This window comes from Aethalodelphis obliquidens, unplaced genomic scaffold (genome assembly GCF_003676395.1).
Source record: "Aethalodelphis obliquidens isolate GAN/ISIS:26980383/991018 unplaced genomic scaffold, ASM367639v1 scaffold59, whole genome shotgun sequence".
NCBI classification, from domain to species: domain Eukaryota; kingdom Metazoa; phylum Chordata; class Mammalia; order Artiodactyla; family Delphinidae; genus Aethalodelphis; species Aethalodelphis obliquidens.
In genome coordinates this window covers 600,498-627,842 of record NW_020838003.1, presented here as the reverse complement: position 1 = coordinate 627,842, position 27,345 = coordinate 600,498, and the positions used below count along the sequence as shown (strand labels likewise).

General features: G+C 40.2%; 1 protein-coding gene across 3 annotated transcripts in view; it reads right to left on the bottom strand.

The window, feature by feature from the left end:
* Positions 1–27,345, bottom strand: part of SLC4A4 (solute carrier family 4 member 4) — a 353,735-nt gene that overhangs the window by 253,709 nt on the left and 72,681 nt on the right. The window lies entirely within an intron of this gene.

The following is a 27,345-nucleotide window of genomic DNA, read 5'->3' as shown; positions in this document are numbered from 1 at the left end:
GGGATCATAAAGAATATGCTATGCCAAGAAAGTCTCATTTCCTTTTCTGATTAAATGACTGCCTCATTTATCTTGAGTTAAGCAAAATATCTAATCCTATCCCATCACTAACTAGTGGCACTCTAGGTCAATTCCTTGAAGCGGTGCTTAGGGCTCTGGCCCATCATGGAACACGTAGAGAATGACATTGGTATGTCACACTGAAGTCTACAGAGGAGGCTACCTGACACCTGGGTCCACTGAGGCCCTGCCAGGCTACCCAAGAGCAGCAGAGATCAATTTCTCAGCATATCCATAACCCACTGCTGCAGGACACCCATCAGGAAACACATTCCAAGGACTATTACTCCATGACTAAACAGTTGCCTAATCAGATTCCCCATCGAGGGCAGCAGGCTGATAACTACCAGTGAGAGAAGTAAGTTGGCAGGCTAAAGAGGGAAACACCAGAAAACCAGAGGCTACTGAGGGACAATCTACAACCAAAATAAGAACCCAAAGTGTAAGAATCAGAAATATGCAAGAAAAAGATGGGGAGCAAAAGCACTGGTGGGAGCAAAGGGGTTCCAAGACCAGGACCCATGTGGGTCATTATCCTCATTTAAATGCAAAGGTTCAGAAAGATATAAACACAGAGAGAGTTGACTGATGAACCAAGATCAGCTTGGAGAAGTAATGCACTGCCGCATTCAACATTGCCAGCAATGACTTGGAAGAAGAGAGATAAATAGAATATAGCTTATCAAGTCACACAAGGCTGAGAGATGTTATGATTCCTTCTTGTTTTCAAGGGCTGTTACATGGAAAAAGGAGAAAGGATTAAATGTATTAACAAGGATAAAACTAAGACCACAGGGTCAAAATTACAGGAAGGTTGACTTTGATCGAATGTAATGAAAGGCGTCTTAGTGATTAAAACTGTCCATAAACGGAATGGACCGCAGTGCAAGAAGTAAGCTCTCTGGCCCTAACAGTGTGAATTATGACCAGTCAGAAAAGTCGTAGCAAGGATTTCTACTTTGGTGAGAGACAGAATAACTGGTCCTTTGTGCTCAAATTCTACGAAAAATACTTTTGGTAGAAACCAAGTCTTTCCATTACTAAAGGAGTAGCAATGAATCTGGCAAAGAGTATAACATCTAAAATATCCCCAGTGTGAATTACAAGTAGAAGCCCTTTATTTCCATTCTGGGAAATATAACTGATAGAGGCTTATTTTTACCTTATGACATCATACTACTACCAGTCTTACTCCTATTACCCTTATCACTGTTGATTAAGTTTCCAACAGAAGTTTATAGACATTACAAGTCAAGACAAAGAAAAAAAGTGATTCTGTTCCTGAAAGCTGACTACCTAGAAAATTCTAAGATGATCATTCACTCTCCTCATTTAGCATAAAGAAGCAAAAGGAGGAGGGATCTGCAGCCAGAGGACTATAAAAAGCTCACTTGGGTCTAAAAGGATGACACCGTGGACCAGCCTGGTATCGGCTTACACTGAACTCTGCACGGAAGTTCCCTTGGACCGGAACACTTGCAAAACCAATGGAAATTTTGTAAAAGACAAGGAATCAGCTTCATATCCAACCTGATTTCTGTAAATAACAATAAGTTCTTAATGGGTACAATTTGGTGATCCATAAATCTTAAGGAAAGAAAGTGGGGATCATGTAGCAATAATGTTGATGCAAAAGCCACTCCCCTGACAGCCTCACATTTCCTTCCCCGGAGCTTAGGGTAATGAGGCTACCGCCTTGCACGTAGGACACAAGAGTGGCCTTCACACCCGATCCTGTCGAGATTCTGCTGACTTCCCACCCACAAAGGCCAAGACATTCAGCGCAACTGAGGCAGAACTAGTTTGGCCCTGTGTGACTCTGATGACAAGAAAGAGAAGCTCCTTCTGTGAATCAAATGTTAGGGCTGCACACATTTCAGCTACTGCAGGCAGCTCTGTACCTAGAGTGGCCTCTTGTTCTGGGAAACATGACCATACAAGAGCACACAAAGATCAAAGGTGGAATGGGGTTTTCACCCAAAGGCTTCCTAAGACCATGAAGCAGAAATGAGGGTGGAGGAGGAAGGAGAGAGAGGAATGAATATCGTGATGATGTTAAACAAATATAAAATCAGCAGAGCCATGGTCACTGTCTATCGCTGCGCTGAGGCAGAGAAACAGTTTTAGGTTACCACAGAAGACAAAGAGTGACAGAACTTTTCCAAAACGCATGACAGGACATTTGGTAGGTATTCTCATTAACAAAACTCTGCTCATCAGATTCACAGACCAAGTCCATTTGGTATTGTCAGGCCTTAGCTTTAAACGTAATGTGGTCCCCCTTACTATACAGCACAGGGAACTATACTCAATAGTCTGTAATAACCAATAAGGGAAAAGAATTTGAAAAAGAATACATGTATATGTATAACTGAATCACTGTGCTGTACCTGAAACTAACACAACACTGTTAATTAACAATACTTCAATAAAATAAAAAATATATATATTTTAAAAATGTAATGATCCCCTTTTCTTTGCATATTTGAAACATCCAGTGACCAGTCATAGGTGTTCCACTCATTAACACCAACTGACACCATACTGGTCCAGTTAAAATCAGCTTTAGAGCTGCCCTTTTTCCTAATTCAGCTACCTGTCTGCTTGCCATACACTATAACGCTCTGGCCAAACAGGTTATCTTCTGGCTTTCCAAGAGCCTGCTTGTAACTTTATCAGCCCACGGCTACTTTTTCTTTCCTAAGAACTCAGATCATTTTCCCATTCCTTTTCTGTTCAAATTCCAAACCAAAGTTTTCAAGGTTTTTTACCAGGGTTCGTTAAAAAGTTGCTCTTTTTCAGAACTTGTACCAGTGAGGAAGAACTAAGATTATGTAAATAAGAAATATAAGAACAAAATAACGTATAGCATGCAGTCATCTCATTCAGAAAATTAAAGGGAAATTTTAAAAAGGGAAAATAAGCTGAATGCCCCTTGCCATCAGTCACTGATGTTGTGCATTGTTCAAGACAAATCAACAGTTCACACGTCACTGACAGCACTGGGATACTGCTAAGGGGACACGCAACGTTTAACATAGATTATAAGCCCTCAAATATTTTTCAAAGAGAATCAGTCAATCAATTAACCCACTGTAGCATTAGATGCATTACATGTAAACACTTAATATAGTACATATTTTAAATTAAAGGGGGCATATCCATAACACATTTAACAAATGTACTATTAAACATCAATGATCATTTCTCATATCAAGGTTTTATATTCCAACCAGCAAGAGAAAATGAAGATCATACCACAGTCCGTTTTATTTTATTTTTTTAATTATTTTTACAAAACCATGAAGTGTAAATCTGGAAGAGACTCTGGAGATCACCTTGGGTCCAAGTTCCTTGTTTCACAAAGTAGAAAACTGGGGCTCATGTTGGTTATCTGAGCTGCAGAAAGTCGTAAGACCACTTACTGCAGAACTGACGCTAAATCAAGACTTCCTGACTCTTACCCTAGTGCTTTTATGCTACATTATGTTGCCCCTCAAAATCAAATTCTAGTGCAATCTTCTTATCTAATCATTCTTCAGCACTGTATTAAATACAAAGTTGAACTCAGGCCCTGCTTCGCAGCCCTTAGGTACAGCCTTCAACTGGGCCTCCAGGCCCACTGCAGGATCTTCAGCCCCAAATACAAGCTCTAGTGTCTGCTTTGTAGTCAGCATCTACTGTCCAACTCCCAACTATCTACTACAGTGCATCCGAGCGGTAATCAGGAAGTCAACTTTGGGTTGGGAGATGTACTCCTTTAGATTCCTGCTCTGCCTGAAATCTGCTCTCATCTATTTAAATATTCCCCAGCCCCCCCGAAAGGTATCCAGCTTATGTCTTTTCCTTTTTATTTCTCTGCAGTGACCACTTCTCTGTAGGAGACATTGGCTACTATAAAAAGTGGGCAACATAATAACTTTACATGGAACTTATTACATGTATCTTTTCATACAGATAATATCTTTTTATTTAGAGGAAAAAAATATATGTATATGTATAACTGAATCACTTCGCTGTACACTTGAAACTAATACAACATTGTTAATCAACTATGCTCAATATAAAATAAAAATTTTTTTAAAAGATATTGGTTACAGACATTTTGGTTCTTATTTAGTTTAAGCATAGGATGAAAATACTACTCAATACAAGAACACTCTAAAAAAAATAAAAATTAAAAAATTAAGTTAAGTTAAAACTAAACCTTGATCTAAACCTCACATCCTATACAAAAATTAACTCAAAACAGATCATAGATTTAAATGTAAATTTGTTTTTTAAATCTTAGATGATAACAAAGGGAAAAATCTTCAGGACTAGGGCTTAGTGAAGAGTTTTTAGACATGACACAAAATGTATGATCCATAAAAGAAAAAAAGTAATTGATAAATTGGACTTTATCAAAACTTAACATTTTTGCTCTGTAAAAAACCCTGTTAAGAGAATGAAAACACAATCTATAGGCTGGGAGAAAATCTTTGCAAATCACATATCTGACAAAGGACTCATATCTAGACTATATCCAGAACTCTCAAAACTCAACAATAAAAAAAAAACTAAAACAAACAATCTCACTAGAAAATTGGCAAAAGATACAAAGAGACATTTCACCAAAGAGGATATACAGATGGCAAACAAGAACATGAAAAGCTATTCAACACCATCAGCCATTAGGAAAATGCAAGATAGGACCCAGAACGGGATTATCACTACACACCTATTAGAACAGCTAAAACAAAAAATAATGACAGCACTAAATTCTGGGGAGAACGCGGGGAAGCTGGATTGCTCATACACGGCTGGTGGCAGAGTAAAATGCTACCACTACTCTGAAAAATAGTCTGGCAGTTTCTTTAAAAACTAAACATACATTTACCAATACAGCCCAGCAATCACACTTCCTGGCATTTATCTCAGAGAAATGAAGTGGTATCTATTCCAAAGCCTATATGCACACAATTGCTGGTGGTACCTTTATTTTGTAAAATCCAGAAACAGGAAACAATCAAAATGTCTCTGAGTAGGTAAATAGTTAAACAAACTGGTATATCCATAGTGTAGATTTCTACTCGACGATAAGAAATGAACTATTTACAACAACTTGCGGACGGATCTCAAGGGCGTTACACTGCTCGAAAAAAAGTCAATATAAAAAGTTAACATACTGTATGATTCATTTATGTAACTTTCACAAAACGACAAAATTACAGAGACGGAAAACAGATTAGTAGGTGCCAAGGGTTAGGGATAGTGTGAAAGGAGAGGGTGTAACTATAAAGAAATAGCCCTCGGAAGATCTCTGCGGTGGTAGAACTATTCTGTATGTTGATTGTGGTGGTGGTTACGTGGATCCATACGGGGGACAAGATGACATGGAACTATACACACACTTTGTACCAGTGTCAATCTCCTGATTCTGATATTAAACTACAATTATATAAGATGTAACCACTAGGGGAAATAGGATGAAGGGGACATGGGACCTCTCTGTGCTATCTCTTGCAACTTCCTGTAAACCTAGCATTTTTTCAAATTAAAAGTTTAAAAAAAACCCACATCACTCCAGCTTGCGGTGCCACGGGATTATTCCAGAAGGTCTGCCACGTTCTCAAGCTTTGGAAAAGGTCTCCTATCTGAAGTTAGATCCCGCGTGCTCACTAACTGTCACGGAAACTTTAGTCCCGTCATGTATGCTTTCACTTTGCTCTTCCGGTATCTCTTAGTTTCAGGAGAGTGTGGCAGCCACAACCTCATGGATTTGACCCCTCAGAAAGATGGAAAATCTTTTCACTCTCTAAAGTCCTGATGTTGGTGGAGGATGGGCACAGCTGTGGCAAATTCAAGTTTTTCTGTAAGAATTAGGAAGCCGCAGCCCAATATAGGAAGGAAACGTGGCGTGGGAGAGAAAACACTCGCTTGAGGGAAAGAGGCCTAAGTTAACTCTTTGGGCCACCCTGGCCAAGTAACTTTTCCCCAGCTGTCTCATACATTAGATGTGGAGGTTTAGCTAAGTAATTTGTGACATGACAGCCTGCTGGATATGACTACTATTCTCCAAGCACTATCACAGAAAGAAGAGCTACATTTCTGAGAAGCATCTTATTACCTTGAAACATTGAAAGGCAGAAAACCAGTTCTAGAATGTACTCTTTAATCATCACTCTCTGTCACCATTATTTTAAGGAAAATTATGACAGCCAGTTTGAACAAGTCCCAAATGAAAGGGAAATTTTTCAGGAAGTATTGTAGAAAGAAAGTGACAAGCCTTTCCAAGGCACCATGCCAACTATATCTCCAGTTTAAATGACCCTTTGCTCAAGACAAAATTGTTCTTTGGGAGGAAAAAAAAAACAACTGTTCTGTTACTTGGACTTATCTTCCCTATTCATCTGATTCATTCATACATTCACTCTGGTGACAGCTCAAGGCAACTCAGAAAAGGGTTGTACTGCCACTGGCAACGATTATAGTAGACGTTTCCTGTGCCTCCATCCTTTGGGGCCACTCCTGCTGTTGCAGTGAAAGAATTTAAAAGAATTTTTTTTCAATCAAGGAAGGAAGCAAAAGAGTCTGAGCTTGTGAATGAGCTGAGGACATTTCTCCAAAGGAATCAATGAACGACAATATAAAGGGTCATTTGGCCCTAAGGGACGTTTTGGAATGTCCAGCAACCTACTTAGGAGTTTTTGTTTTGTTTTCATTTATTTCCTCTCTATTTTACTTGTGACTATCTGAAAAAGAAGCTCTTTTCTAGCAACTTTTTTGTTACTGGTTAGTTTATGTAGCTTCTACATAGGGAGAAAATTTTAAAATTGCCTACACCAACCCCTCATTCCATGACTCAGTAAACTGAAGCCCAAAAAGATTCAATGAAGTGCCCAATGTCAGAGAGCTGGTAAGTGGCACAGATGGACTAGAACTCCATCTCCTGAATACCAGCTCAGGGCTTTCTCTGCTCCATCACAGGACCACTCCGTCCCTTTCAGCTTGGAAAAACTTCTGCAGAGTCTTATAATTAGAGCCTCCAACTCCTCCAAAGATACTACATGTGGAAACTTAAATTCTAACACCTAAATTACTCAGGAATATTCTATTTGGTGACCCCGAATCCCTATCAAATTGTTCACTCTAATTCTTCATGTATAATTCTATCTGAATGGACTCAGAACACAGTCTATCCCATTTTTAATGGGCATTCATATGGCACATATTTACTGAAAGCTTATAATATGCCAGTCACTAGGCTAAGCACTTGATACTGATTATCTCATTTAATCATCACAACTCTATGAGTTAGGGAGTCTTATCCCCAGTTTTCAGATGAGAAAACTGAGACTTAGAGTAAGTCAGGAAACTGGCTCAAGGACACACATCCAATCCAGGTCAATCTGATTTCAGCATCCAAGGCTTACCCAGTACGCTTCTCAGAGCTACAGACTTCTTAATCACTTAGCTATTCTTTCAAATCATTATGCCAATTTTTTTCTTTATCAATATACACATGTAGAATTCTCAATCTAACATTCAGCTTAAGGAGTAAGTGGACTTTAGGCAAAAGCATGCTGCTTTTAATAACTGAAACAATGTGTATTACCTACTAAAGAAACCTCTCAAGAACAATGTCACAAGATTAGCTTTTGACACTGAAATGAAACCAATTATGAACCAAACTTCTTGTGCTCAATAGAGACTCCCAGTCACCTGGTACTTGCCCCACTGTAAGAGTTAGGCTGGGCAGGAATGGTCTCCTCCTAAGTGAGTTAGCAATCTTTCACTGTTCTCTGCATCCTCGTCCCCATTATTTTTTATTTCTATTGTTAAGGATTTAAAATCATTTGCATATGAACTGGTTGCATTGTAACCTGCAACAGAGGAGTATCAGTATCTTTATTTGATCCACCATATATAAAGAGCAGACTATTGCAGTGAGTAAACCATTTATCAGCTGTGTGCCTTGGATGAGTTACTTAACCTCGCTACATTTCTTCATCTACCAAATGGAGTTAATAGTTATACCCCCTTCATAGGTTGGTTATGAGGATTAAGTGAGGCTACTACTTACCAAGCATTCAGAAAAATGCTCAGTGAATGTTACCTATTCTTACTGTGGTGATGGTTATTATTATTAGAATAATCACAAAATGAGAGTGACTTCACTTACATCATTGATCACGGTACTACAGGAATAAAAAAACAATTCTGTATTAACTATTCTCAACTAAGATCATTACATTTTGCTGCATGCTCCAAAATTAAACTTGTTCATATCGATTCTTGACAACCCTATATCTAGTAGTTAATTCACCCTGGGAGTTCCTCAGAGACCCCATGAAATAAAATCCACTGAAATGTGTTTAAGCTTTTCCTGTGGTTGCGAGAGTCATCTGGAACACCTTCTTTAGAAATTTTGCATGTCAAAGTCATCTCACTCATGCTCCACGATGTGAAACTCTGCACGTGAAAGCCACACACGGGACACACGCTAAAGCTGACCCGACCACCTTTCGAGGAAAATTCGCACTTGCCTGTAGCTACCGCTGCAGCCACCTCAGTGCTGAGGTGAGACGACCTTCCTTCCAGACAATAGTCTAGATTAGGATCTCAGTTTTTTCAAGAGGTTAACAACTTTACCACTTGCTTAGCAAGAGGCCCACTAGTACAACAGTAAAGCAGGAGCTCATCAGAGCCAGAGAGATCTGTATTTGAATCTTGCCAATGAGCAACTAGATGACACTTTATGAGTTACTTAACCTCAGTGAGCCTCCCCTTCCTCATCTGCAAAATGGGAATAATAACGTACCTTCTTCATTGAGCTGCTGGAAGGACTAAAGAAGATAATGTATATAAAGTGCATAGTATTCAACAACAACAAATAACCATTATTCCAAGTTTAGGGAAACAGTCTCAAGCAGCAACAGAACACAAGCTTGTCTACTACTCAGTACCAAATTCAAATGAGAGAAGTGATGTTTACAGAAGACGATCCTCCATTCTAGGTCTGCAGAACTTAACGATATACTTGCTTTTAGTTAACTTATCTCTGTAAAGCATTGTAAGAGCAAGATAGAGTGGGGAGAACGTGGGCTCTAGAATAAGCAAGGCTTGGGTCTCTCAAGTTTACTCCTTACTAGCTATGTGACTTCGAGGAAGTTATATAAATTCCTTGAGGCTGTTTCCTTATCATTAAATGGATATAATGATACGTTAAAAGACAGTTGCAATAATTAAATCTTTATGAGGGTTAAAAAAGTAAGGCACACAGAGTCCCTAGTACTGTGCCCGCCACATAATAGGTACCCAACAAATGCCTGCCCTCTTGCAATGAATTTTGTGTCACTGCATAGTTATAAAATTTGGTTGAGAGCATTATCTTCAATTTTTCTTACTGCCCTTACCTCAAGTGAAACGTTCCCTTTAGAATCCAATTCTACTAAAATCTTTGCTTCCCTTTAGCATACTTTTCCTCTTCTGACAAGAAATACCTAACTGATTGTGTCTCTCTTTTTAGCTGCCAGGAAGCTCAAAGACAAATTCTACTCCATGACAGTACTGGTCTAAGTGGTTCTGCATATTCTATGTTCTCCCTGGTTTGGGCATATATTTTCACCCATATTTAATTATTACAAGACATCTTCTGTAGAATGTGAGAAACTATTAACCAACCAACTAATTAATTCAGTCAGGAGGAAAATATTGATCTACGTGTTAGGAAAAGGGCACCTGACTTGGGATATTCAAGACCTAACTACTCTTCACATTTATCCCCTCTCCTTGGGCAATTCATTTAACCTTTTGGATCTATAGTTTCTCATGTCAAGTAGGAATAATAATCTCTAAAGACCTCTCAGAATCATTTACATATTTAAGTGTGCTTTGTCACCTGTCAAGTGCTGTATAAGGTCAAGAATTATTATTTTCACAATCAAAGAAGAGGTGAATGTTCACATGAGTGAAGGTGTGCACGTACGCTTGGACTCCAGTGCAGCACTGGGGACCCCTGCAGGCAAACTCGGAAGATGAGTAGCGATGGAGCTCCAAAGTAGCCACCATGCTATAGGCTCACTAGAACACTCTAGGAGAACTCTCTGAGAAGGAAGAGGCCTGATGGAAATGAATGTAAACACTTCAACGGACAATCCCAATTCAGTAACTATCTTAAGCCCATTTGTTGTTCGGGGGTCACTAACCTACGTTGATTTGCTTAAAGTACAGTGCAAATGAGACCATGGTTTGTTCCCCAGGAGCCCGTGGACCGCACCCCTCACTCTCACCAGACTCATCACGGGAACAGGCTGTGGGTCACAAGGGGCTTATAATGTGGGAATCCCACATGTCTCCTTAATCCCCTACCAGCGACAGTGGACAGATCACATCAATGTCCCAAAGTACTCATACACTATTAATGTAATTCAAAGAGGGGGATTTTTTTTAAAAAAGCTAAATTTGGGCTAGAATCAAGCAGCTCTTAATAACATGGAGGGTAGGTGTTTCTCCATTTTTAGAATAATTTGCTGATTTATTCCAAGGAGTTCAAATGTTCTCTCAGCATCTCTAAGTCTTTTATTCCAAAACCCCTCCCCCTCACTAATCACTTAGTGTAGCAGCTGCCTGCCCATGGAGGAGAGAGAGAAGGAAATTGCTGCAGAATGGCAGGTTGGAAAGATGATGAGGGAGGAGATGAAGTTGAAAGTCACAGGTTCACGTCCCAACTCCACTCCTTGTGAATGTGTGAATGTGATCAAATCACTGAATGATAATAACTCATACACACTGAGCCTTATTACTTGCCAGTGCCCTTGGAGGGCGTCATACAGCAACCCAATGAGGTAGATACCTTTCTCACCTTATTGTATAGATTATAAAAGCTGAGATTTAGAAAAGTCAAGTGATTTGCCCTGCATCAAAAGGCTGGGAGGTAAGGCACGCTGCCATCTGAGCTCAAACTATGATTCCAAGCCCATGGTCTTAACCACTGTGCAATGCTGTTTTTTGTAAATCTTGCTTTTCTTCATCTGCAAGATAAGGGAATGATAAAACAGGCAGTAGATTTCTCACAAGGTTGTTACGAGGATCAAATATATGTACTCACGGAGGTGACAGCCCTTTATGAAGTCTAAAGTGCTATACAAATGTGACATGTTCCTGTTCAAGTCAGCATGCGTTTCCTAACACCAACTACTTCTAAGCAAGGCCAAAACGAAGTGACTTCTACATACATTCTGAACTCAGAAGAGAAACGACGACGACGACAAAAGATTTTTAAAAGGCATCTGTGAAAATGAGTGACTTCTGTGATAAGAGCAAACACGGCCAAGCTGACGGGCAACGGGAAAAGCCCGTTCAGGATCTGCCCACGTCCTTCAGAAAGACACAACTATCGCCTAAACTGCTGGAATTTCAGTAGACAGTAGAAGCTATTCTACTGCAATGCTCATCCATCCATTGCCAAGGCAACCCACTTTCAAAAGGAGTTTTCTCCGGGCTTAAGTTGACTTTAGACCAGTCAGGTGGAAGGCAACTATTCATAGCTGTGATTTTCTAATTGTGAATATACCCCCCCAGCTTTGGAGAAATGAACAGCAGAATCCGCTGGGGCCTGACTGCACCCGATGAAGAAATGTGTCCTCATTCTTGGCCCATCAACTCCAAGGTCACAAGGTCACAGTAGAAAGGGAGCCAGACCAGGGGTCCGAAGACCTCACCCTAAGCCTGACCCTGTAACACAGGATGTGTGCCTTCGGGCAAGTTGGTAGCCTCTGGGAAGCTCTGATCAGTATCCCTAAGACAGAAATCATGCTTGGCTCTCAATGCACCAAGGGTTCTGGAACAACTGCACAGGGGTATAAAAGCCTCTCTAAGTTATATGGCACTACACAAAAATAAAATAGTTTGTAACATATAGTCAGCTCAGCTTCCTCAACTCTCCGAATGCCCTTTGAACTGCGCACAAGGGGCCCAGGGGAAACTTGCGATGCCATCTAAAATAACTTCGATGGAAAAATGCAACTTGGAGCAAAAGGGGAAAAAGCAAAGTGTAAAAAAACAGGAAAAGCGCCATAAAAAATACATTCTGCTATAGTCAATGAGGCCCTCCTGGGACCTTTTCTGATTTCTTTTTAGGGAAGACACACATTTCCTGATCACAGACTTTGAAAGTACAATCGACAAAAATATACTGATGTACTTAGTACATGAAAGTTTCAAAATTCCTCTGGCCAAACAAAATCTCGCTCACATCAGAAATTTCTCTTCCTGCCCTGGGTATGACAGAATAAGCTAACAAACCAAAACCATGGCATTAATCGTCACGGTAAGACACCATTCTACACTCTGGTGACAGATGTAAGTCACTCTGGAAGGAAATCATTGAGTAAGCAGAAGCACCTGACCCTGTCATTCAATCCTCCTTCTCTTCCTTATATCATGTGAGTCAGACAGAAAAGGCATATGTATGAGTTAAAGTCAATGTTCCTGATACTTTCCCCAGAATGGTTTGCCCCTCCACCCTTCTACACTCTAAACTGTAGAACTGGTATCCTCAGGGGATGATCCTGACTGCCAGTAGAGTCTTATTACGTCAAAATGGACTGTCATGGAGTCACTAGAGAAGGTAGGAACGCACCTCTCCTGTGAAGGCCGAAAGCTTTTGCTGAGACTCACTAGTGGCTCAAAAACAAATGCTTTATTTGACACACTGATACAGTAGGAAGCAATATTCGCAGAAAAGAAAGTAACAGCACGTAAACAGAAGTCAGACGTGATTCAGTAGACAAAACAGCATTGGGGGAAAAAAACATGATGTCGGAAAACAAAACATTCTATTTAAACTCAGATAAAAAAAATTGATGCTTTCATTTGTGCGTTTGACATTTTATATGCTTAATCATTAACCTGAAACTGGTACCTTTTATTTTCTCAAATATTAGTCAAAGGAAATGGAATTATTTTCTAGATGGAAGTTTTCTCAGTGAGGCATTCCCATGGTCAGGCAGTGTTGATGGTATGTCTTTTTTTTTTTTTAATTTTTGCTTTAATGATCTCTGCTTTTTTAAAAAAAGTTTTGTTAAAATATAACTCATATAGCATACAACTCACCCATTTAAAGTATTCAATTTGATGTTTTTTTTAGCACATTCACAGAGTTGTACAACTATCACCACAATCAAATTTAGAACTGATTTTGATCACCCCAAAAAGAAACGTCATGCTTATTAGCACTCGTTCTCTTTTTTTCTCCCAACTCCCAGCCCCTGGCAACCACTAATCTACTTTCTTTATAGAGTTGGATGGCATGTCTTAAACAAGAGTGTTTATGTTCACTGTGCTTCTTCCTAGCACAGAGCCTGATTTTGTGCTCTCCTTTTTACCTGCAGTGTTCTTCTCTTCAAACTTCACCAATTTTTTTTCTTTCTCGTCCTTTAGATCTCAACTCACTATTGAGATCCCACTATTATCACCGTGGGCCACACTCCACCACAGCACTTACCATAGGTGCAATTTAACATTTATTCGTATGGTATTTGATTAGTAAGTGTCTCTCCCAACAGACTACAAGCTCCCTAAGGGCAGGAAGTGTCTTTAATTTTGTTCATCATCATATCTCCAGCATCTAGCACCATACTTAGTACACAGTAGACCTTCAATAAATATTCTGGATGAAGGGGTAGATGGATGAATGAGGCATCTCATCCTTCCTGACACTGATGTGATCCTGGGGGTTTACTGAGAGACTCTCCCTACAGGTCTCAGTACTGAATAACTTTTCCATGACTTCATTTCTTCAGAAGGAACAAAACTTGGAGCGCTAAAGATTTCCCAGAGCAGGGAAGCTGAGTAACGTTTTATACTAAAGTTGCTTGAGACCAAAATATTTTCAAAACATGCAACCAAGATAACTGACCAAATTTTAAAACTTTAAAATTAAAAAAAAAATTTTAAAGAACAAAGAAATGAATGATAAAGTGACAGATAAGAGATTTTAACATAAGATAAACAGGTTCACATTTCACCCAGAAAGGAAAACTACCTGTGTCCACTGCAAAATCTAGTCATATTACCCATTGCATCCAGACAATTTTAGCTACTTTATAGTTTGTTTTGTGTACTTTCTTAAATAATAAATGTAACTACTTAGAAAATCAGTAATAAAAAGATGCACAATATGACTTCTGATTCTAAGCCAAGATTTCTGGATTAAACATGTAGGATTTAAAGGGAGAAAAGGAAAGGCTACTTCATCTATTTTGCTTAAGTTCTTAATCACTCTGTAGCGAAAGAATAATAAAGAATCGATACTGACAATGCAAACTGAACTTGGATGTGTACAATGACTTTTAGATCTCATTCAGTCTAGCTAGAAGCTGTGAAAAACTCTGATCTAACATTCTACCTAGTCACGTTAGTACAATGGTTAAGAACCTTTGCCTAGAGTCAGAGAAACAAACACCAGTGCCCCAGCAATGCCACTTGCCAACCATGTAATGTCAGGTGAGTCACTCACCTCTGTGTCCCTAACCCTGAAAATGAGGACATTAACCTCAGAGGGCTTTGATGAGGAAAACTAAGATTACAATTTCTAGGTACTGGCAGAGTACACAGACCAGATCTTGTGTCCAATAAATGTTAATTGTTATTATTATCAGCAACATTTTATCAACAAAATTCAAGTCACCTTAAATAATGAGATTTATTCTCATTACTTCTCACAGCTCTCCTTCATAAGAAGAGAGTGAAAGGACAGGTAGACATATAAACAGACCAACCTAGAAAATATGAGGGGCTGCTCAGGCTCACCAGCAATAATGACAAAGTTAAGAGATTCCAGGTCTTACTTGCTCTAAGTAAAAACACATTTTTTACCGTTTATGGAATAAATAATGGAACTAAAATATTCATTCACCAATATTTCATTCAAATATGTGTCAGCCACCCATCCTTTTCCATTAGGAAACATGCATTTCTCCAAGTACCACCCAGTTCACTTAAGCTTACATCTCATTGGTCAGGACTAAGTCACATGCCCCCCCCACCCCACCCACAAGAGAACCTGGGAAACCAATGTTTTCAGCTGCCACACTGCTGTCATGAACAAAACTGGGTTCTGAGGATAAGGAAGAAGAGAATGGATATTAGACAGTCTACTAAGCAGAGTCTCCTAAAATGGACTTTCATGCTCGTTTAAGTACAGAAATATGATGACCACATTCTTTCCTTCTAAAGGGGGAAGGGGTCTTTTGGTAGAAGCCCCTCAGCTTGTTTACCCTCCATGCTGGTCCATTCCTGGGTGAAGGAGCAGTGAAACCTAACCAGTTCCTCACTCCTCTCCCCTACCACCTGACATTCCTGATGCTCCAAGGCTCAATACAAGTGCTCCTTCCTCTATGAGGCCTTCTCCCACACCCCCTGCCAAACCTAGGCATTTTCCTTGATGCCCTCATACCACCTTGTGTATAGTTCTACTATAGCAATTACCACAGTCTCTGCAATCTGTCTGATTTGCGTCATTTTCTCCACTTAACTGTCAGGTTTCTTTACGAAATTTTCATCTCTGCAGGCCCAGTGCCCAAGTCTATGCCTAAAAAGAAGAAAAGAAGAAGTACTCCCTAAATATTCCTTGGATTGGATCAAAATGGATTAAATTGAATTGACTTGCACTGCACTGCACTGAAGGCTCAGGGATCTGGCTGCAACTCTTTTCTCACCCTGCTGTGGTGGCTCACGGGGTGCCTGCCCCAGAACCAGGAAGGTTGATGACAAGCTTACAAGCTTATGGTTCATACAAATAGATCATGTCTCAATGAGATCATGCATTAGCTTGGCTTGCTGGCCAAAAAGGAGAGTCAAAAAACAGTTACATTAGCTTATTTCCTCTCAGGGGAACTGTGGAGAAAGGAGTAAAAGTCACTGTTTACCAAACAAAAGGCTGAGAAAACATTTTTTCATTTAAGACTATGACAAATTAGTGAAAGTGACAAAAATAAATAAAAACCTACCACATACTCCAAAAGTTGCACAACTGCCTAAAAGCCAAACTGTAATTGTAAATGTGCTGGCATTTGGCACAGAGATCAGGATTTCAAGGAAGCGAGCCACTCTTTTATGAACACTACTAAACTGAAATGTCACAAGCAGCTTTTGATTAAACTATGATTGTCACAGTATATAGGAATGAACTAACATATGGTGTTTTTAAAATAAACTACTAACCACATCCAGTGGTTTCAATTAAAGAATGGTTCATTGCTTACAAAAATTCCCCTAGATCCAGCTGTCTGCCAAAAAAGTCCCATTGCCTCACTGAATTTCCACTGTCATCAGGCAGATTACTAAAGGGCCAGTCTTGGATTTGATGTGGACACTCAGGGTAACCTCTGTAGAAAGTACTTTCCCCCAGCTTTGTCTTGTGGCTGAACAAATCCTGGGGGTAATCTCCTATAAGGAGTATAAGTTGAATTGCAGTTATATTACATGGCCTACTAGAAGAAATAGAGAATACTTAAAAGAATTTTTTAGAATGCTAAATAAGGTTATACCATAGTGTTCTGGAATTTTTAAAAAATAATAATTAAAAAGTATTAAGAAGAGGACTAGTAAGCTGTAAGACCCAAGTTCCTGATAGAAGGAACATCTCAGAGATGACTCTAAAACCAATACAAGGAAGTAATGTAAATAGATGAATGACAGGAAGCTAGTTAGAGAATCACTGTCATCATTTCATAATCATGAAAAACTATCCCTGGGGAATTAAAGACAAGGCAGGTAGAGGCCACTTGGAACTTGTTTGAGGAGAGCATGTGGAGACCTGGTCCTGCTAAGAAATGGGGTTCTATTTTGAGGGGTGAGACGTTAGCCTCTGGCACTCACCCAGTGATCTTTCTGTTCTTTGGTCTCACTGCCTTTCTCAAGAGTAAGGGTCCCTCCACGTTCTCTCCTTCTCAGAATTCGTCATCGCCTCTCTCTCCTTACCTTCAGTGCCACTCATGTGCTTTCCTCCTCTATCCCTACGACTGGCCAAAATGTAGAACTCAATGACATTTTAAAAAATCAATTGTTATTTAAAATAAATACAAACTTCACGTTGGTTTTTCTTCTTATACATTGCCCTTGACTGATCTCTTTTTCGTCTAAACTAGTGTGAGCCTTCTATTAAAATAAGGTTCTCCACGCCTTCTATTAAAATAAGGTTCTCCACACCCACTCTTAAAGGCAGTACATTCTCTCCACCTGCCAGACAAGGAAAGCATCTCTGTCACTTCTACTGTATATAAAATATGCAAAGCAGATCCTCAAATTTATCCCATTATATTCACCACTTAGATGTCTTTACAAATGTCAGAAACAATCATAAAATAATAGAATAAAAGGAGCTTAAAGAGAATGTGTCATAAACGTATTTCCAGGCCATTTCATAGAGGAAAAAAAATCTATAAACCTTCCAAGTTTGGTTCAAGCATGCAAATAATAGCTCAGAAAAAGTTTCCTCAAGCCACACACATCTGATCTAAATGAGTGGCCAGTGGAACACCAGTTATCCACCTCCAGCCCTTCTTAACTACAGTATCTTTTGCTCAAAATCTATATTTAAAACTTGGAGGAACAAGGGAGAGTATTAGCTGTTTCTGGGTGTGGACATCAATAAAACAATAATCCAAAAATCTTTTTGAAATTCTTTGCTTGTTTGTTTCCTTGGTTTTTGTCTGTTTGGGGAATTCAGCAGTTTCACAAGCAGTAACAAAGTAGAGTCAAAGCACTGACAGGATTTTAGAGTTGCTCATGCATGCATTCTGGATATTGGGTAAATCTGCAGTGAATTTCTAGTTAAAGAAATTGCTATCCCCATGACTTGGTAACAGAAATCACCCTATTTTCTGCTGAAAACAGCTTCAGTTTTGAACAAACACAACTTGCTATATGGTCCACATGTTTATTGGAAATTTGCATCCAGAGGTCACATTTTTCCATTACACCTAAGTTATTCCTTCCCAAAGCCTCGTAAATGAAGCAGAATCAATGAAATATAATTGCTTTCTCTGTGGCCCTTGTGGCAAAATTTGGTAACAGACAAAGGATAACTTTAATACAAATTGATGGATCACAGTGAAACAGCTACCAGAAGTGGCTTCTAAGGGTATTGAGTAAATCCTGCTTTTTTAAAAAATGGAATTCTGCTTAATTGGCAAATAGCAGAAGAATAAAAAATTTCAGGGATGCTCTTGTTTCAAAAACATTACATCATAATTCTGAGAAGGATGTACAAAGGTCACCTAAGTTCATCTCTGCAGCAACATGGACTACTCTGTTTATCCATAATAAACATACATAACAATTCTTAAAATTCTCTATGTAAGACACTCCACAAACAGCCTTGGTGACATCAAGTGATTAACAAATCTCACTATCATAAGTAACCTCTTTTATACACTATCCTCACTCAGCACAGCGGAATATGAACCGCAAACAGTCATGCAGAGGCAAGCTTACTCCAATTCAACATGTTAATATGGTTCTTTAGTGAAATGTCATCTAAAATAATATTTTGCATTCTTGCATTGACATGCGTATCTTCACACATTTTAATACTTTCTCATGAGAAAAAGTACGTGCAGGGTAGCACTTTTATTTCTGTTTCGGAAACATGAACAATTTCTATTTTATTTACGTGCTAATTAATCATTGCAAAACAAAGCTGTAGAACTATATAGCATGAGAAAAATTACTTTTCTCTCTTTTCATTTCACCATTATTCAACTCACCCTCTTACACAACTCTGGTGATTTCTATTTTAATCACATTTCAATAAGATTTAGGTGGGGGGAAGTATTTTTTTTTAACTAAGGTCGTTGTTAATACTAAATAATTACATAACCTTTCCTCTTCAGTTTTTATTTCTCAGACACAGCAGAATATTTTAAACTAACTGGTAATTTCTAGACATTTTATTTGTGCATCCACTCAAAGGATATGCTATTTCAGAACATGACTCAAAATAAGTACGAAATATTGCTCCTGCCCGTGAGGCTCTAATGATATGGCTGGAGAGCCGACAGACAGCTGAATGAAAGAGGTTAAGTCAACACTTGAAGCATCACAGGCCTAAGTACCAGAATATGTAATGTACTTGTAAAATAACATAAAATACTTGCCACAGGAGTTCAAAAACTGGGAAAGTCATTATGAGTGGGTGTAAATGCTCTCTTTAGGGCCTTGCTGAAACAGAAGTAACCTATAATTTTCATTAAACTATTGAAAAAAGTAGAGGAAACTCCATTACATTCTCAATTTCTTTTTAAATGTCTATGGACCCCAAGTGAGGAACCTGCTTTCAGTAATGAGGAGCATTAGAAGGTTTTTTTTAATTACCATTATTGTTTGTATATTTAAAGAGAGACTAGATGGAAGGGACATTTTAGATACCTGGAAGCCTTGTCAGAAATAACTCCCTCCTAGGGAATTCCCTGGCAGTCCAGGGGTTGCGAGATACCTGGAAGCCTTGTCAGAAATAACTCCCTTCTAGGGAATTCCCTGGCAGTCCAGGGGTTGCAACTCTGTGCTTCCACTGCAGGGGGCATGGGCTCAATCCCTGGTTGGGGAACTAAGATCCCACATGCCATGTGACACCCCCCAAAAAAAGAACAGTGCATTTTGACAGTATGGAGGTTCCTTAAAACACTAAAAACAGAATTACCATATGACCCAGCAATCCCACTACTGGGCATATAGCCTGAGAAAAACATAATTCAAAAAGACACAGCACCCCAATGTTCACTGCAGCACTATTTACAATAGCCAGGTCATGGAAGCAACCTAAATGTCCATCGACAGACAAATGGATAAAGAAGATGTGGTACGTATATACAATAGAATATTACTCAGTCATAAAAATGAATGAAATTGGGTCATTTGTAGAGACGTGGATGGACCTAGAGACTGTCATACAGAGTGAAGTAAGTCAGAAAGAAAAACAAATATCGTAAATTAACACATATATGTGGAATCTAGAAATATGGTGCAGATGAACCGGTTTGCAAGGCAGAAACAGAGACAGAGATGTAGAGAACAAACGTATGGATACCCAGGGGGGAAAGTGGGGGGGTGAGGGGGGGATGAATTGGGAGATTGGGATTGACATATATACTCTATTATGTATACAATAGATAACTAAGAAGAACCTGCTGTATAGCACAGGGACATCCACTTCACTGTACAGTAAAAACTAATACAACATTGTAAAACAGCTATACCCCAATAAAAAAAAAATTTTTTAATTAAGAAAAGAAATAACTCCCTTCTATTTCAAGTTAGACGCTAAAGGCAGAAAATCCAAATAAGAAGATAATGCCTTAGGAATTCAAAGGAAAGGGCAGACACAAGAGATACTTGGAAGGAGAAACCAATAGGACTCAGTGAGTGGCTGATTATGGGAGAAAAAGAATAGGGAAGAATCAAGGATTACTGAGATTTTGATTATACAGGTAAGAGGATGATGGGGACTCCGTGCTCACAACACCTCTATAGAAATGTGAGGAAAAACCAAGCAACACTCGCCATCCATGGGAAAGTTATTAAAAGAACCCAACATTCCTGCTTCCAGATTGTGGTCATGGAAGAATTCCAGAGAATTTATTTATAGAGTATACCCATGGTCCCCCATGGTCCCACATCCCAACTTCTGCATCAACAGTTCAAACCCATAAAGCCCTGAATCTAAATCCCTGGTATTAAGAACCCATATAGTCCTTTAAGAATCTTTTTTTTTTCTGATATGAGAAATTTCCTGAACAGAATACCATTTCGAGAAGATCCCTACCAGTATCTTTCATTCTTTCAGTGCATTCCAATCACACACATTCTCACACACATACCCACAAATACACTCACACCCCCAAGCTTCCAATCTTATCCTTGAACCCAAACCACAGGATGAGTCCTGCCTTCTGCTGAGGTAGTAATACCTGTGACAGATAGTCATTTACACCCCCTTCGCTTCTCTAGAGTATACTTCACATCTTAAATTCCATATACAGCTCTAGTTTTCCCCCATTTTCCACCTCAAGTCACAGTCTCTTTTTAGCCCTGAGTACCCCAGCACCTGGAGCACAGTGGAACCCTCTGAGGCCTCTTGAACTCATGAGTCACTATAAATAGCAGCAACATCAACTCTCCCATGACACACGTAAATGCACTATTCATAACATCTCACAGCATGATAAAATGAAATAACTTATTGTAATAGAATAGGCAGAGGCAGCGAGAAATGACACCCTTCCATAGTGTAAAGGACTGCCACTTGGAGGCCACTTCAAGGTGATTTCAAGAGCACTGTGTCTCCAAAATGCAAGGCTCCCTAAGAGGTTTATATAGTTACCCAACTGGAGAAGGCAGAAGCGCTATGACACAGTGCTCCTGTACTCGTCAGCATCACAGAGGAATAAACAGCAATTATTTGTACCACACAAAACACAACATTGTTGAGCCAGCCTTGTGCCACCAAAAACACAAGTATGCCAAACATTTTTCCTCTCTGCACAGCAACTGCCTTTGAGTTGCTGATGCGTCCCACCCAACTGCCCTTCTTAACCAGATTAATTTCACTGAGAAACACAAAGAAAGAGCCAGAAAGAGATCCTTTTCAGGAAAGAAGGAACAGCCCATTTGCTTGCTGGGGCCCAGAAGTGGGAATTCCAACTGTTGACTGAAGTCAAGGGCACATTTGGTAAGCAGAGTCACTTGCTAGTGGCCCTATGTTACACAAAAGCACAGCACGATAGGTATCACCTCTGCCCCGTGAAAGTCTTATTTCCTTGGTCCTTTCACCTGCCAGCCAGCATCCAGCCTGTACCACTGGCAAGTTAAGAGACTTAGCTCTCCCAAAGATGCCTTTGGGAGCCAGGAGCCAAGCTGACAGCCAAAGCAAAGGAAGAACTAGTGGGATTTTATAGTAGAAAAGGCCAGAAGAGCTTAAAAAGCAGTGATTAATGTTCACAGGGAATTAATCTCTGCAAAGTTTTAGTCTGAAGCTTTGGCATTACCTGTGTACAATGGATGGGAAAAGATGAGCTTGAAGAAAATGTTCAGAATAACCCAAAATAATAATTGCTAACCAGATACACTTCCCATTTAATACTCAGAGCACTATGAAGTAACCTCTGTCATTATTCCCTTTTTACAGGAGAGGAAACAGGAGCACAGAGAGCTTAAGTATCTTGCCAAGGCCACGCTGCTGGTATGAGCTGGGATTCGAACTCTGTGTGGCTTGAATATGTGCTCCTAACTGATATGATACACTACCTTTCCAGTAAAATTCCATCACAAGTGGCCCTTCTGAAAAGGCAAACTTTAAGTTTTCAATTACTTTTAAATACCAAAAGCCTTTGTTTCAGACCTAAAGATAAAGTACTTCCTCCTACGTACATAAGATGAAAGATAGAGAAGAGGATGAAAAAGATGGTATATTTCTTTTGTGTTTTGTTTCCTAACAGGGACAGAATCTACCTCCTTTCACATACATTCCAAAGACTCCCTTCTCTCCTACATACTGCTTCATTTGGGGGATACACAAATGGCACACAGAAAATTTTTAAAATCTTACTTTGTGATATCAGCATTAAGGGTCTTGCCTAAAAACATTTAAGAATCAAGAAAAAGTAGGAATGCACCCAGAAGAATGAGGTCAGGTGTGGGGAGGGCGCAGGGGTGTGTGTGCGCTGGGAAAAGGGGAAGTCAAATGACAAAACGCCAAATAATCTTGGCTCTTATGAAAAGGTACTCTGTTCATTTCCCCGGAAGCACCGAACAAAATCAGCTGCCCATTTCTCTGCTTCAGTTTCCTGACTATAACTGGATCACCAACGGGCATCCATTGTTCCAGGCTCACAGAACAATGTTCACTAGCATAAATGCATCAGTTCTGGTACACATCCAAAGAGCTAAGAAAGAATACCACAAGACTGAATGAGTGTCTGTGTGCGCATACCCAGCGACCAGATTCCACCACGGGCAAGACATAGGTGTGCGAGGCAGTTAGCACCGCCCAGCGCCAATGCATGTGCAAGCTTGTCAAGAGATATACTACACATCAGACCACTATGCTGAACAGGATGTTCTGCTTGTAGCTCTGTTTCCCAACATTCTACACATCTTCAGAGTCTCTGCAGTCACAGAGCAGCCTGTAATTCCCCCATAAGCATCCCAGGGCACTAACAAAACGCAAAGCGCAGAGGTCAGAACCATCGATGGAAGGTCGCTGCACTGTGTTTGCAGAGCCTAGCTCATCCAGGACCACCTTCCCACCCAGAATGGGCAACCCTCAGAGGATGGCAGCTGCTAACTTAGGGGGAAAAAAAGTGCATGGTGGGGGAGGCGAAAGGATTATTTTTAAGGAAGAGCACAATCTAGCTTTTCTCTCCACCACCTACTCCACACACCACCTCCTCGTTCCCTTGTCTCTCCTCCTGCCTGCTCTTCCATTTCACTTGTCTCCCCCAGCCTCTCTCCCCATTACTCGTGTACCACACTTCTCACATGTGCTTTCTTCTCTGTGTCCCAAGCTGAGACACCAGCTCGGACACCACACTGAGAAGAGCAGCTGTGTGAGGACTCAGAGCTGCCACTGAGCTCGGAGCGGAAACGAGGGTGGCTAGCCTCCTCCTCAAAGCTCCAGATGCATGAGATTCAAAATGTGCATCCACTCTTTAGAAGCCCTGTCTTGAGACCAGAGCCACAGAGAAGAGAAAAAAGCATCTGTGTTATAAGTTAAATGAACCCGTTAATTATGTCATCTTCCTAATGTGCCTAAATACTGGAGGATATGTGGCTTACGTCTTGTTATAAACGTCCTTTACTATTCATTCTGTGCTTCCTTAATATGGCTTCTGAAGCTGAGCTGCCATTCTTGTCCGGAAGAGTAAGCATTTTTTTTTGCAGTACGCGGGCCTCTCACTGCTGTGGCCTCTCCCGTTGCCGGGCACAGGCTCCGGACGCGCAGGCTCAGTGGCCATGGCTCACGGGCCCAGCCGCTCCGTGGCATGTGGGATCTTCCCGGACCAGGGCACGAACCCGTGTCCCCTGCACTGGCAGGCGGACTCTCAACCACTGCACCACAAGGGAAGCCCCGGAATAGTAAGCATTTTTAAATGTATGGGATGAATCCACGTGCTCTGTGGATCAATCCCTTCCATCACCTGTGGGTGACGAGCAACTCAACACACTCAGGAGTCGTGTACACAGACCAAAGTACCACTTTAGCAATAGTTAAAATAATGAGGCACTTCCCAAAGTAGCATAATTAAAAGTTAGGACCAGACTGAAATGGCAAGAGAAAAAGGCAGAGCAGGGAAATATAAAAGATCATGGGTGAGGATTAAAAACCAGAAAATCAACTGGATCTTTACCTATAATGTGGGAAATAGACCAACAGAAGTAATGTCTTCCGCTGTAGTAATCAACTGCTCTTCAATAAGCATTTATTAGGCACATATATACTATGTACCAGACACTGTACTAGGTGCCAGAGATAACATAGGTGAACAAAACAAACCTGATCCTAGCTCTCAGGGAGCTTACGATGTACCATCAGCACAAGACAAAACTGTAGGCTAACAAAGTCCCAAAGTGAAACATGTATTATGAAGGAAAGAGATAAGAAGTGAGGGGGGCTAACACTGGAGAACCTACGTCAGAGAGAGCAGTAGGGAAAGGCCTCTCTGAAGAGACCAAACTTTAAAGCTGGAACATAAAGGGAGAGAAAAGCTAACCGGGGCCAGAATGAGTGACCATTCCAGAAAGATGGGATTGCATGAGCAAAGGTCCTAAGGCAGAAAAGGTTTGGGCACCACTGAAAAAAATCACTGTGGCTGAATTAAAGTGAACAAGGAGCAAATAACACAAAGGACTCTGGTGAGACACAGTGGGCCCTAACGCCCAACAGAGATTTCATTCTAAGGAGTGAATGGCATGACCCAATTTAAACTTCATGATGATCACTGCTGCCACTGTGTGGGAAGAGACTTGAAAGGCGGAGTCTGTTGCAGTTGCCTTAAGCAAGAAATAAGGATTCCCCGGACCACAATGTGGCAGCCAAACCAAAAAAGAGTAGACAGATTCAGACATATTTTAGAAGTAGAACCAACAGAAGTCATTGATGGATTGCATATGGAGGTGACAGCAAGGAAAAAAAATCAGAGATGATTCTCATCAAGTTACTCTATTTCCATGTGGGCTTCTTCAGAAGTTACAAGCATGACCTGCTACAATGCCAGGCCCTTGCAAGAATCTAGTCTAGAGGACCTGGTATGTCTGTAAACATAAGTTAACTCAAAAACCCAAGATCCAAGAACAACATAAACTGGGTGGGGCTGTTCCTGACAGACAGTAATGGCAGGTATTTCAGTGAGTTTTCCCATAAGAATTTTATCTTCATGTTGGTGTCAGAGCCCTGTAGCTTCCCCCAAATCACAGATTTAAATGTCTTTCCATATCTGAGCACAACAATCTTAAGTAGAATTGCACCAGATAAACCAGCGACCAATCTCGTTAGTCTCCATGATAAGCAGTGGAGAAAATACGGTAATTTCTAAGAGGATCTTCATGTCAAATTGGATGCCTCATGTCAAATATGTCACAGACATATGACAGCATAACTTAGTGACTAGCAGAAAGTAACAACTATAAAATACAAATTTATAAATCATTTATTATCATTGTCCTTAACAATGATGTCTCCATAGGATCGCTTCAGAAACCAAGTATACAACCCAATCCAGTACTCCCCAGGGAGGAGACCTCTGAGGGTAAAGAGAATGAACTGCCTTCCTTATTTTACATGTTGTACTCAAACTGGTGCCCCAAATGCCACAGAAAGCCACAGGACCCCCGTGGGAGAGACAGGTTCAGTCTCAGTACCTTTCTGACCTGTTTATTCACTATTACCTACTTGAGTATTACTGGCATTGTTTCCACTGCCCTTCCTAAAAAGCTATTACACAATTATCATCTCAAAATCCCTTGGTCCATTTGTGTAGGTGAGTGTCTCTTTCCTTTTTAGTATTTATAGTGATGATGCACTCTTGTTCTTAAATTGCAGAATGAGAGATTATGAGAGAGAGAGAGGGAGACAGAGAGAGACAGAGAGACAGATCACACACACACACACAGTGGAGACGCACCTCTGATTCTGGCTTAGGCCTTGCCAAAACAGATAGCAAATGGAGATAAATAGTAGTAATTTATTTGGAAAGGGATGTTATCTTTTGTTCCTCCAGACTATTAACTGTGAACTTTTCTGGCTGCATTTCAAGGAGTTTGCTTGAGACAGACCCCATTTTTTTAGTCAACATATGAACAGTTCCTTTCAGAAAGGCTCTCCCCCAACATTCCAGTGAAAAGCACAGAACTCTTGCCTCCTGCTCTCTGGTCCCATCTAAGTCTTACATTTATTCCAACACTTTAAAATTTTAATTTAGTGGAACATCTCCAAACTGTCCTCAAAACTTTCCTCTTCAATTTGGTGGTCCACCTGATGGCTCCTCTCAGCATAAGTACCTCTCTAGCTGCTAAGCCACCTGTTCAGCTCCAGGAGAGAGACTATAAAAAAAAATTCACAGATCCACACCACTACACTTCACACCCTCTTTAATTTAACTCTGTAAATTCACTTTTCAACACATTTGAGCTGTTAATTCTAATTTGGCCTCTCATCACCTGCAAAGACTGAACTGGATCTTTATCTTCACCACCCATAATAAAGCGTTTTATTGCAGTTCCAGACTTCTGCAAGTGTAGCAAAGAGAGGAAGAACTGTGCTAAGAGCTCTGCCAACATGAAAAGCTGTCACTATGTTAACTCCTGTTGGGGAATCTTCCCAAATTGGCATATGTTTCTACTGCTTCTCCCTTCTACAGCATATATTCATGTTCCTTTCAGCCACAAAGCTGCCCAGATAGCCAAACGTTCTCCATATCAAAAGGAACCAAAGCAAGAGACACATACACCTAAACACACATCCACCCTAGCGCTTGAATCCAAGGATGTGCTTTGACCTCCTGCTATTCTGTTCCTAATAACACCTCTATCCAAAGTATGATATCTAATAGGTTCAACCTTTCAAGAGCTGTGTCACTCTATATCCTTCTCTGATTTTCAGGATGCTTTCCCACTATTCCTTTTTAAATCAACCTGGCTAAATGTCACCTATATTCCTATAAATGTCATATATATACATACATATAGATAGATAGATAGATAGATATTTCTCATCTTGACCTACTATCTTAATAGAACCTATTT